Raw genomic sequence first — 13269 nt, 5'->3', positions numbered from 1 at the left:
GCGAACGGAGCCGGGCGCGGGGCGGGGGAGCCTCTGGTGCTTTCCCGCCCTTGGTGCTGAGGGGAAGGGAAGGGAGTCGTTCAGCCTGGAGAAGGCTCCGGGGAGACCTTAGAGCCCCTTCCAGTCCCTAAAGGGGCCCCAGGAAAGGTGGGGAGGGACTGTGGATCAAGGTAATGGATACTTTAGGGAGATTTAGATGAGATCTCAGGCAGAAATTCTTGACTGTGAGGGTGGTGAGCCCCTGGCCCAGGTTGCCCAGAGAAGCTGTGGCTGCCCCATCCCTGGAGGCGTTCAAGGCCAGGTTGGACGGGGCTTGGAGCAAGCTGGGCTGGTGGGAGGTGTCCCTGCCCAGGGCAGGGGGTTGGAACTGCATGATCTTTAAGGTCCCTTCCAACCCAAACCATTTTATGATTCTATGAAGTAAGAGGCGGTGAGGTGAGGAGTGGCCCCTGCCCGTCACCCTGGGGGCAGAACCGAGGTGGTGTTGGCGGCTGCCGCTGGCCTCAGCCCGGCTGAAGGCTTTGGGAATGTTTTCCCTTCTCCTCGGGAGCCTCGCCGTGCTGGAGGCGGGTGGGGGGGATTCTGGGGCTTCTCCAGGGGAAGTAACGCTAAAAATAGGCGGCGTCCTCATGCTGCAGAAGGTGGTAACGCTGGTGTTTGTAGCAGGCGCCAAATGGCCTCGGGACGGCCCTGAAAAATAGGCATGGCCTCCTTTAGGATAATTTTTTGTGCCTAGTAACTGAAAAGGGTGAGTTTAGTGTGAGGTAATTGGCATAAATGCTTCCTGTCTTATTAGGCTGTGGCTGAGTTTTCCTTCCGTCTCTCCCTGCAGTGCTGTTTTGCAGTTACGTGTCTGAGGCAGGCTGTACCTCTCACGGCGAGCGTTTTGCAGGAGGATAGAGAGAAATAAACGCATGGGCTCTGAGCACACGAAAGGTTGTGCCATGTGTCCTTTGAGGTACCGCTTTACTTTCCACCCTGCGGAAAGAATAAATGTGGTTTATGGTGGTTTTTCCTGCTTTTCGTCCTCTCCATCACTGACTGGTGCCGCATTCTTAGGAGTGCCAAAATCCTGCTTTTATGAACTGTAAAACTATTGCGCTGCTGGCAGCAGTTCCCGCTGTGCTGCAGTTAAATGCACCTGCAAGGAGGGACAAATGCTGAGTATTTCTAGGATCCCGTATTTTTGCCACAAGGTGGCATCAAAGATGACAGTTTATGGCCTGGTAAGAATGACTTTTGCCCGATCAAGGTCTGCACGGTGTATTTCTTGCAAGGAGGTAACACACAGATACATTGCTTCCAAGCAATGAAAGCAAACCCTTACCTCTAGCTGAAGGTCAGCCTACCATAAAGATCAAAGTTGCAAAACACAGAATCATTTCTCTAGGAGGGAGCAACATGACAAGCTCTTCGTCATTTCCAGGAATATAGAACCATTGAGACCATCCGGTCTTAAGAATTCTGGGGCTAAAAGAGTATCTGAGAGGCTCAGCTTCCAAGGGGGTCATTTGGCTATAAGAAATAGGGATGTTTTTAACAGGAGGGGGGAAAAAACCCCAGCAGATGAACAGTGACAATGTAAAGAGAGGAAAGGAGAAAATGGCAGAGTGGTTAATATTTGGCTTTTATTATTTGTACAAGATCAGATGTCAAGAAATGTGAGTGAGGCAAGGCAGGAGACATTATGACTGTGTTAACTCATTACGTAAGTCTGGAAGCACCTTCACGAAAACCTTGAATTGAGGCAATTGCTTTTCTCAGCAGTGATGTTCTGTAACTGTAATATGGAAGAAAAAAGCCCAACAAAATAGTTATCCTTTAGGTATTTAAGATTCCAGATGAAATTAAGGAATGTCCTGTTAGAAGTAAGGATCAGGCTAAGAAAGCTGGCTTTTAATATGTATATATAGGCGTCTCTTTTTCTTTTTTTTTTTTTTTCTCTGACCACAGCTTTATGCACTCTGCTTTGAATTAATTGGAGACAATGTACACCATCATGGATGTGGTCAGCACTAACTTGGAAAAATTATCTTCCATTTTTCTTTCCTACACGCTGTATAGTGGTTTTTATTAAATACTTGCATTGAAGTGACATCTAGAGACTAGAGTCTGTTGGTCTAGGAGCTATGTTGCACACACGAAAAGTGAGTGTCAGTTCTGAAGAGCTTATTTTCCAGAGAGATAAAGCAGAAGATTGCTGGTAATAGCTTTATGTTTTATTTGGGAATAATTTGGGAATTTAGTGTTGCGTTACTTCCTTCGTTTACATAGCTAAGCACAGACATGCGTGTTGTTCCTATTCTTGCAGACTGCCCGAGAACATAAAAATTATTGCCAGGCTGTTTCTGACCAGTCATGAATGTGTCATTTTAAAGCACAGACTAATAAGGTGGGTGTGTCGTTTAACAGCATGGTCTCGAGGTGGGTTACTGAAGTCCGGATTGGAACTGATTACTTTTTTTTTAAAAAAGGACAGATGGTGCAAATGACATGAATAAGGGGTCAGCAAGCCATAGTTACCTGTATGACCAGCTCCAAATATTTTACCTTCCTGGTGTATGCATAACTGTATTTTTTGACCAGCAGAGGGTAGTGTCATTCCAAACAATTGCTTTCGGTGCGCTCCTATAGCAGCTTTATTTTGTGTTTTGCCACTGAGAGGTGAGAATATAGGACTTCCAGATAATTTTGCAATTTGTAAAAACGAATATTCAAGCCTGGAATGTATTTTAAAATTCAGTTTACAACATATAGTTTTTTGTAACTGAACGAGTGGAGCTCATCAGTTTCTTCTTCCTCGTGGCACTGCCGGCTCTGTGTCTCATTCCAAGTCATCCTCGTGTCTGCTCTCTCCTCCGTACCAGATTCCCTCATGCTCCTGCCTGCTCTACTCCAGGACGTATAGAGTTTTCCTTTTCTCTGATACTCCCCACTTTCTTCTCTCCCCTTCTCAGAGTCACTTCACATCCTTTTCTCCCGTTTTCCCTTACACGTGTATCAGTGCTTGTATTTTCTTTCCTGTTTGTGTGTATTCCTACTTTCGTTTTCTGCCCAAGCTCCCCTATTTCCTGCTCTTTCTGTAGCACTTATGCAGCAAACTGTTCTTAGCTCTGTGTATGGTTTCAGAGCTCTTCCTTCCTAAAATTCCCTGAGCTACTTTCTTTTCCAGTGGGAGGCTGAGTCATTCAGAGGGTAACAACATGCCAAGAATTCTTGGATGGGTTTCGCAGGGATGAAGTTGGGCATTATCATGCTGGAAGGTGCTGGCAAACGCTTCCAACCACTTTAATGAATAATTGCAGAGGAGCTGAGTCCGTAGCTCAGCTCAGGGAATCCATGTGCCTGCGTTTTCCCTGTTGTGGTTTAGTTGGTTTCCCCCACAAATCAGTAGCTTTCCACTGACATTTAAAACTTCACTGGAAATCAATTAGATACAGAAACTAGAAGTAGTGCCTCCAAACAGGAAAAGCTTTTTGAGCAGAGGCCCTGGTAAGCTCAAGCAGAGCTTCAGCGCAGCTTCTCTTAGCAAGTGGCTGTGGAGGTTTAGAATGTTGAGAGCAGCTCTGCCGAGAAGGACTTGGGAGTACTGGTGGATGAAGAGCTGGACGTGAGCTGGCAATGTGTGCTCGCAGCCCAGAAAGTCAAACGTATCCTGGGCTGCATCCCCAGCAGCGTGGGCAGCAGGGCGAGGGGGGGGATTCTGCCCCTCTGCTCCACTCTGGGGAGGCCCCCCTGCAGTGCTGCCTCCAGCTCTGGGGCCACCAAAATAAGAAGGACATGGACCTTTTGGAGCAGGTCCAGAGGAGGGTCACAAAAATGATCCGAGGGCTGGAGCCCCTCTGCTGTGAGGACAGGCTGAGAGAGTTGGGGTTGTTCAGCCTGGAGAAGAGAAGGCTCCAGGGAGACCTTATTGCAGCCTTCCAGTACTTACAGGGGGCTTATAAGAAAGATTGGGACAGACTTTTTAGCAGGGCCTGTAGCAATAGGACAAGGGGTAATGGCTTTAAAGTAAAAGAGGGGAGATTTAGACTAGATCTAAGGAAGAAGTTTTTTATGCTGAGGGAGGTGAGACGCTGGCCCAGGTTGCCCAGAGAGGTGGGAGATGCCCCGTCCCTGGAAACATCCCAGGCCAGGTTGGATGGGGCTCTGAGCAACCTGATGTAGTTGAAGATGTCCCTGCCCATGGCAGGGGGGTTGGACTAGGTGGCCTTTAAAGGTCCCTTCCAACCCAAACCATTCTATGATTCTATGACATTACCACTTTCTGTCTGCTTTTCGCAGCGGTTGAAGATCGGTGCCAGACTCGCACCAGAGGGCACTCTGAAGCTCCGCTGTACCTATACGGCTCTGCAGACAGTAATCCTGGTGCCTGGGCGATAGGAAAGACTCGGGGATGGTGACATTGGGGGAATTGCTCAGTAGACACGAGTGTGAGCTTTTAGACAATATTTCCAAGGGTGCTTGATATTAGGGCAAGAAATAGGGCATGTGTGGGCTATTGCTGTAAGGACCCCATGAGGGTATTAGTGCAGATCAAAGTGTGAAAAATGTACAGGCTCTTTAAAGCTCTGCCAATACCAGCAAATTAAACAGCATCAGGGATGTTCCTGAGCACTGGTACTCAGTTGTTTCTCCTGATTCTCGTTAATCCTTCCATGGTTTTAGCCTGGGCCCATCAGCAGTTTCCAAAAATGCTCCAGGGCATGGTTTGAGGGATACATCCTGCCATCCCCAGTAGGCAGATTGTGTGCTTTCACTGACTTTTTGAGGCTGTAATAGAACAGACGTTGGATGTCCTCTGCCAGTTGGCCTCAGGGGCAGAGAATGGTCCCAGACTTGTTTAATTTACTGATGTGGGTGGAATCTCAGAGACTAGACTAGACCATCCACTAGACTGAAAATCTGGATTTGCAAACCCTGTTGGGTTTAGGCAACAGCAACTGAAGGGGGGTTACCCCCGTCTGTTCCCCCGCTCTGCTACCAAAGGTTACTGCCTCCTACCAAAGGGCCAGAAGGTTTATTTTCTCTTCAGTCATGTCTGGCCGACCCCGCTCAGTAAATGAGTTCTCCCACTGAGTTTTGTTTTCTGATCATGCTGCTAGCTTTGATGGGGAGCACTTTTTTTTCCTAAAAATATAACAAGCAATCTTATTTGATGACATGAATCATGGAGAAAGGAAGTCTCAACTACCTGGAGTTCATAATCTTTGATGTCACAAGACATACACAATTTAATATAAATAAAATCACTATTCCATAATAATAGACACATCTTTCAACATTGTACAAAACCAGATGTTTTACTGTAGGAACTTACCTGTAATTACTGAAGTGTGTAGACTTGGGATTTTAAAGAAAACTTTGAATACAACCGGAGCACAAATAGATTAGTTTTAAGTAAATGATGATTTGAAGGCAGGTCCTGTTGACAAAAGGCTCTTGCGTTAACTGATGCTGCCAAAGCTCTCAAATTTCTTAGCATCACTACATTTCTCCTTTCCCCCTCAGACCAAGATCCTGAATTCACGCGATTATATCTGTCAGTTTTGATTTAAAACCAGAAGCACGTAACTTTCCTGGTTTTGAAGACAAGCTCAAAGCCATAATCCAAAAGGCTAAAAGCTACAGCAAACAAAAAGCTAAAGGCAGAGAAAAAAGCTTCACATTTTTTCAAGACTCTTGTATTTTAAGCCCATTTCTGGGTGGTTTTTTTTTCCCCACTCTGGGTGATGTAATACAAAATCATCCTTGGCTTGGCCTTTCTTAAGCGTTGCTGTTAGCTGCCACAGCCCCATTCGTGACAGTAAAGTGGCACTTGCTAACAAAAACTGCACAGTGTGCAGTCCTTCATCTTTTGTTCACGCGCTGTTGCTTTCCATCTTTTTGAAGCTTGTTCCGGAATCAAACCGTTTGCCTTAAAACACGGTCCCTATATTGAACAGGGAGTCCATGAAGTGAAGGTTTATTGTCTTAGTATATCTGTTGCACGCAACTTCCAAAATATTTTTCCAAATTCCAGGTCTGCAGAAATGAGCCAGGCCTTCAAGGTAGTGTGTCTCCTCACTGGTGATACGTCTCCTCACTGGTGATACGTCTCCTCAAGCCCAAGTTCTTTTTTCAGGATCACATGCCCTGCCTCATCATGCTCCTCCGATCATTATTTTACACCTGTCGTGGGCTATATATGCATTTAAAAGCAGGTAGCATCCTACTCGTGTGGCCTCGGAAGTCTATTTGTTAATGATATTTCTTCAGGTATGTTTGTAGTAATTCTGTTGTAATTCTGCGCTCTGTGTATCCCCTTTTCTTTTTCCTTTCAAGTAGGTTGCTACTCCTGCAAGGGCACCATCAGTTTGAAATAATATTTTAATATTAAAAAATAAGTTATACCTGATAGAAGTGTAAAGATGTCCTGAAGGAGATCAGCGTGCAATTTTTTAAATTGCTTATAAACATACCTTACTTAATTATCTAAGATAACTTAGAACCATATTTCTAAGAACTGTAAATGCTGTAAACACAGTAGAAGGCCCTGAGGCGAAATGGCTGGTTTTCAAGCGTATTTAGAACAACAGTCTCCAAAACAACAAACTGAATTCTCTGTTTATTATGCATAGTGCCATAGATAACAAAAATTACCATTGCTGTGTTATCTTTTTACCTGTGGGTGTTTCTGAGAACAATAATTATGTAAGAGCAAAACACAATATTCTGCCGAACTTGTAAAGAGAGAGACGTTACTGAATTGCAGTTGCTGTCACTGATAATTAGCTTTCCCTGACTCTGTAAAGTGCCACGGAGCAAAACCAACACGGAGAGTGCCACTGCAATTTACAGCGGCTCAAATCAGTGTTTTTGTACAAATCTGGTTTCAAGGCTAGGAAGAAGGTTAAGAGGGACTGTATTGTTTCATGTAGCACTAAAATATATTTAAATACGTATTTGTCTTTTGCTGGGCTGAGTTAGAGACTTGGGGTCCAGCAGTCCTTTAGTACGCTGTCTTGCTTTTAGCGAAAGACTGAAGCTCTGTGAAGACTTTTCAACCTGGTTCACGCTCATTTTTGATTTTGTCCTGGGTTGTGAGTGGCATTCACTGTACTGTGTGAGCAGGGGGGCTTGTACTAGCAGTAGTTCTTTTTTGGACCAAAGCAGCGTTTTAGCCCAGGCAAAGCAGTTCTTGAATTAAAATTTAATTGTAGGTACACTGTGATTTCAAGTATAAATCGTCTCACTGATAATGGCAATACACCTGCCAAGTGCCCTTCTGAACTGCTATCAGACATCACATTCGCTTGACAAGTATGAAAGCATTTATCAAAAGATGTATGTTAGCAAGTGTGCCAGAAGCTTCTTTGTGGGAAAGAAGTGAGGTCTTTTGTTCTCCCTCTCTCAGTTGTTAGTGATAATGACTCATATGTTGCTTATAGCCTCAAAAATACAATAGCCGTAGTTCAGAAAGCAAATGGGAGCTCTGCTTTTCTTTATGAACAGGTGATGAAAGATTTTAAGAGAAAAAAGAAGGCAACCCGTCTTAGGATTTGAATCAGACAGCTGCGGCAGCAAGCTTGACCAAAGGTGAGTGAAGAAACAGATACAAAGGGAACGATCACAACTTTTAGTTGGCTCTGATGTTGTCTGCTTCTGATGCCAAAGGAAAAACTGTGGAACTGTGGAAAAGGAACATGACTCTGACTTATGCCTCGTTTTATGTTTATGTGTTCCCTTTGTGCTGTACCATGCTTGTGTCCTTTGTGGTTTTCTTCAGAGAGAGCATTTTGTAAGCTCATCTTTGCTGGAGCCCCTGTCGCTAAGGTGCATTTGTTCTTTGTCTGCTCCTGATGCCGTGAAGCTGAAGCAAAGAAAAACTTAAGCGTTAAGACAGGAAGATCAATTTGAGTGACTAGCTCCCCGTGGCAGAAGTTGATGGTAGTGAAGTTGTTGCTTCTAGCGCTAGGAGACATCTCATGACTCTTTATCATTGCATTCACATAATTGCTTTGAAAGCTTAATAAGATTAAATCTTATGAAACAGAACTGTGTTCCTTTCATTTCACTCAAGCAGATACAGTACTTTTTCTATGGGGTATTACCACATCTTTTGTTCGCTTATATTTTGTACTTTAATGTATATTTTTTTTCCAGTGTAAGAAGAGGTGTTGAGTGGACTTCTTCTATACAGTAGTCATAATTTAGTTGAGAGAGATGAGATAATCTGGTAGCAAAACATTGGTATGTTAGTTGAGAAGTGCAATCTAATCCTTTTTGTGTAATTATTTGTGTTGTGGTCTTGATTTGATTCCTGTTCTGCTTGTCCGCATCCTTCTACTGGTCAATTTACAGCGTGAACACTTGGGTGTATGGATTATCATTGCAGTGTGGCAAGCAATCAGATCTCAGATGGGATCTCTAACCCTAATGTAATACAAAGAATTAGTAATAGCAATGATCTTGCAATATTACATGAACATTAAAAGTATGTTTCACAGCACTGTTACATGATGCAGTAGAAAATTACTCATTTTACTGGGTCGTAAATCAACAGATAGTTAAATGCTTTGCCTGAGATGACAGGAAGGCTGTGGATTACGTGGAGCGACTAAGCAGCATCTAGGCCTCTTGGCTCCCAAGTTTGTATCGTGGTCACGAGATCAAAGGAAAGTACGGACCCCCCCAGGGTGCCCCCTTGCAGCCAATTCAAGTTATTGGTAAACCTGAGAACCGTGATACCAGAAAGTGTAACCCAGCAGCTGTCTAGAGAGCACACAGTCTGTGCTCAGGTCACTGGGTATGATTTTGTTGGCTGTTTTTTTCTACCTTCAGTTGCTGCTTCTTGGGTGTGCCGTAAAGGAGGGCAATAGTTTTGCTGTTTGCTGTGGACATGCTGGACCCAACGTTGATCAGCTGAAGCTTTTAAAGTTTTCATGAGGGTGAGATGAGGGCGCTGAGTATCAAGAGACTTTCTTTCTTCAGTAAGATGTTAGGAATCATCCTTCAAGACAGATAATAAGAGGGAACTTGTTATAAAGACAACATCGAGACACCGTATCTTTGAAACGACTTCTGTGACAAGCCTGCCACTTCCCAATTATTCTGTTTCTACCTTTGTATGAGTTTTAGCCTGGTCAGAGGTGCCACGTTAAAGGCTCTGAAGCCTGAACTTCCATGTCACCTTTAAACAAAAATTGGCCAGATTCAGCCAGTGCATAACTGCAGACAATTGCTAATTTTCTGTGATGCCACTGCTTTCCCAGAATTGGAATTTTTTGTTATAAACACCCATTTTCTCCCACCTTCTCTGATTTCTAACCCTCAGGATTTCGGAAAACAATTCAGTATGTGACTGAAATGAGTTTTCAGAAATCTTGGGAAAAAATAGTTCTGAGAAACATGAGCCAATGCCTTTCTTCTCAGTGGGTAGTATTACGGACTTGACAAATGAGTTTGTTTCATTTTAGTTGGAATTGGACTAATGTGCCATCACAATTTCCCGGTCTGGCTAGTGGCCTTGTAACTCTGAACAATGACAATTTTAAAGCTGATTGATAGAAGATCTCTGATGGAAAAAGTGACAGGAGCAGTAACAACTGTGCCGCTTAGATAAACACTTTTTTTTTATAAGATCTATGTGGTTATAGGCTTGTCAAGTGCTTATAAGGAAGCCAGAAGCAGTAATATAATACAAACAAAATGTATGAAAACAATAAATGAACAATATTTTCAGGGCTAATTTTCAGGCAAGACACAATCTGCTAATTAAATTTACTGATGACATAAAATTGGAAGGCAATATCAAAACAAAGGAAGGATGGAAATTCCTATAGGAAGCACTGCATAACCTTGAGCATTGGGGTGATAGAAATCAAGTGAAGTTTGATAGTATGAATCACAAAGGCAGGTACTGGGGCCTAAGGAAAAAAATGTTGATTAAAAAGAGGAGATTTGCAGAAAGAGTGGAGGTAAAACATCTGGATGCAGTTGCCAGCTGCTAGCGTACTGTGGACCAGCGCTAAGATGCGCCCAGATGAAGGCAAATGAAATCTTAAAATGTCTCTGGTTGCTGCCTCAGAATACATGGAGCAAGCTAATGTTCTGCAGAAAGACGACCTATTTAATGTAAAAGACAATGTTGACACAAGAACAAATGGAAAGACGTAAGTGTAAAATGCAAAGTAGGAGAAGATTTCTACGCAAAAAAACGAAACACGTTTATTTTAAGCTTTGATTCCCATGCGTTTAGTAGCATTCATGATTCGGGGCTTCATTTCCAGTCATGATGTCAGTTACGTTACTAGAATTGCAGCTAAAACCTGTGTGGGCTTATTTACTCTCATTAATACTTTTCCTTGCTGAAATGTAACAACCTCCAAGAAACCTGGGAAGCAATCTTAAAGAAAAGCCAAAATCAAGTTACCAGTTGTGTCAGGGCTCACTAGGCTGTGCCAGAGGAAAACTGACCCTACGTAATTTGTCTAAACAATAAATATAAATGGGAAGAGTGGATTTTAATTAAGCTGCGGATCAAACAGAGGATCTCAGAAATGCCATGTCTTGGTTAGTCTGTTTTCGGCAGAATCTTCAGCCCAACCCCCCAAAAGAAAATCAGGCCCAGCTAGGATACGGAAAACCAACTTGCATGTTAGAGCAAAACTGAAACTGAAGGTCAGCAAAGGGAGCCAGATGTATGTTTTCTTTCATAAGTAAATATACCTTAAAGAGACAGAGCCTGAGCTTCTTTTTTATGAGCTAGGACTTGAAAGAAATCTTGGCTGTGTAGGGTTCTGCGTCACTGTTTGTGAAAGCGCTCGCTCCAGTCCAATTCCGCAATCTCAAACTGGTAAGCCACCAGTAACAAGGATAACAAATACTTAAGATTCCAAGACACAGACTTATAATGAACCAAGAAACTAGACTTGGTAATACTCCATGGAAAACGAATCCTGCTGGTTCTGATGAAAAGAGAGTGTGGAGAAAAAAAATTAAAAAAAGGCAGCCTTTGTATGCTAAAGGATGCAATGCATTCAAGACGTATTTAAAATGTATTCGTGCATGTGAAAACCTGATTCCCTCTCTTGGTGTTTACAATCTGAGATGAATCTAATGAACTGATGTCAAGAGTCAGTAGACCGTAACTTTGCAAATTTGACAGGCTGAGAGAGTTGGGGTTGTTCAGCCTGGAGAGGAGAAGACTCCGAGGAGACCTCATAGCGGCCTTCCACTCCCCTAAAGGGGGCCTACAGGAAGGATGGGGAGGGACTCCGGATCAGGGAGTGTAATGATAGGACACGGGGCAACGGCCTCAAACTGAAAGGGGGTAGATTTAGATTGGATTTCAGGAAAAAATTCTTGACTGTTAGGTTGGTGAGCCCCTGGCCCAGGTTGCCCAGAGAAGCTGTGGCTGCCCCATCCCTGGAGGGGTTCAAGGCCAGGTTGGACGGGGCTTGGAGCAACCTGGTCTGGTGGGAGGTGTCCCTGCCCAGGGCAGGGGGTTGGAACTGGATGATCTTTAAGGTCCCTTCCAACCTGAACCATTCTGTCATTCAGTGAAATTTCTTCAGAAATGTGACTGATATCTTACCAGGGTAATCACAGCTCATGCGGAGACCACAAAAAAGCATAATTTGCAATAAAAATTATTATTTTCCTTTAACCAGTTGTAATGGGGCCTCTGTTTGAGGCTCCCTATTTAGTTTTAATTAACGTTTATGTTTTTCATCCAAGGTTCTGTCTTGAACTGACTCATCCCTACCTCCCCCTGAAATTTCAGCCAGAGCTGTTCAGTTGTTTCCCAGCATGAAAAGAGAAGAATAGGTTGGTTTTCAGTTTTAAAACATCTTAGAAACACAAATGCTTTTGTGTTTCTTCAGTTTGGCAAGAGGATGGACTTTGTGTTAGGACTGTGCCTCTTGTGCCCGTGAAAATTGACCTAAATTTGGCCAAGTCAGAAGCCTTTGAAAAAGAATCTCACTTCTCATGTTCTGGGGAGATTGTCCTGAACTTCAACAGCAAAATAAAACAGTGGGTGGGAGAATGACAGAGACTGGATGAGAAGATGGTGGGAGAGAGGGGACATGAACAGGAAACTAGGACTGGCCTTATGAAAGTGTTGGATTGGCTGTGGGGGAGTAGAGACAGATTTACCTAAACAGTCTGGTGTGCGTGGGGACAAATATATCGGACAAACCAAACAGAAATGACAGGATGTATAGGAAGTGAGAAACTGAGACTGAGCAAGAGATGTTCCCTATAGGACTGGAGAGATTACTTCTCCCCTGTCTAGGGTATTATAAAAATAAGAAAGACATGCTGAAGTTCTATTATGATGAAAATAATAGAAAAATGTAGAATAAATTAATATTTTCTGTCTTCAGGTTTGGCCAGCCTGCAGTGAATATGGCATTGGAACATGCATGAAACAAGGAGGAAAAAAGGAGTTGAGCTGCTGTTGCTTCAAAGGCTGGATTACTGCCACATCCCTGAGATATCCGAATTATGAGTTTGTGCGTCGTGGTAAGATCTGTATTTCCAGTTCACTTAAGACTCAGACTATCTAAATTTGATGCATAAAGAAAATGACACCGGTCTCTCCTTGAGTGAGTGTTGTTCTTCTTGTGAACCAAATGAGGAAGCGGGGATCTGTGGAAATCCAGCACCAACTCAAGATAATTAAAATCCATTATAAGGTATATATGCAAAGGGCATTAATTAAGGTGGTGCAGCTGACACTCGCTTTGGTATTTCCTAGCTTTTGAATGCTTGGATTTGCTAATTTCATTAGTGTTCTTTTCACGTCCTTTTTGTGTGTTTAATTGATGTTGTGTATTTTTTGTATAGAGGTAGAGCCTGGAAGCCCTAGGCAAGGATTGTCAGGCTTTGCAGTCACAACATGGAATAGCTGTCAGAAGCCCCTATGTTTCCATTACTACTGACTTGCGCCAAATTTGAAAAAAACTGAGATGTATGAACTTTGTTTTGGGAACACGAATAGTGGTGTGTAGCCCCAGACTTGTCTATTTAGACTGTGAGCTTTTCAGAACCGGAGACGTGTTATCTTTGAACAATTTGTACTGTCCTGTGTTAGCACCTTAGGACTCTCAATTCTGTGGTGATAAAGATGGTTGGTAATAATTTGTAACGTAAAACCTTTTAAAATCCTTAAGCCTCACTGGGGCATGTCAGAACTTCCCAGCTGGATGTTGCGGGCTGAGTGTTGCTAACAGACAATACAGATTGTCATTTTGTTTCGTTGTAAATGCTTGTGGTTTTGAA

At 43.2% G+C, this 13269-nt stretch overlaps 1 protein-coding gene across 1 annotated transcript in view; it reads left to right on the top strand.

The window, feature by feature from the left end:
• The window catches only part of PAK1 (p21 (RAC1) activated kinase 1), a 110101-nt gene that overhangs the window by 727 nt on the left and 96105 nt on the right, over positions 1 to 13269 (top strand). Inside the window, exons 2-3 of the mRNA XM_074572356.1 lie at positions 7495 to 7578; positions 12372 to 12510. The gene's annotated coding sequence lies outside the window, so the exon portion shown is untranslated. The remainder of the gene's footprint in view (positions 1 to 7494; positions 7579 to 12371; positions 12511 to 13269) is intronic.

This window comes from Larus michahellis, chromosome 1 (assembly GCF_964199755.1).
Source record: "Larus michahellis chromosome 1, bLarMic1.1, whole genome shotgun sequence".
In the NCBI taxonomy this organism is placed as follows: Eukaryota; Metazoa; Chordata; class Aves; order Charadriiformes; family Laridae; genus Larus; species Larus michahellis.
Note: the sequence above shows the minus strand (reverse complement) of the source record. Positions and strands in the feature narration are given on the sequence as shown.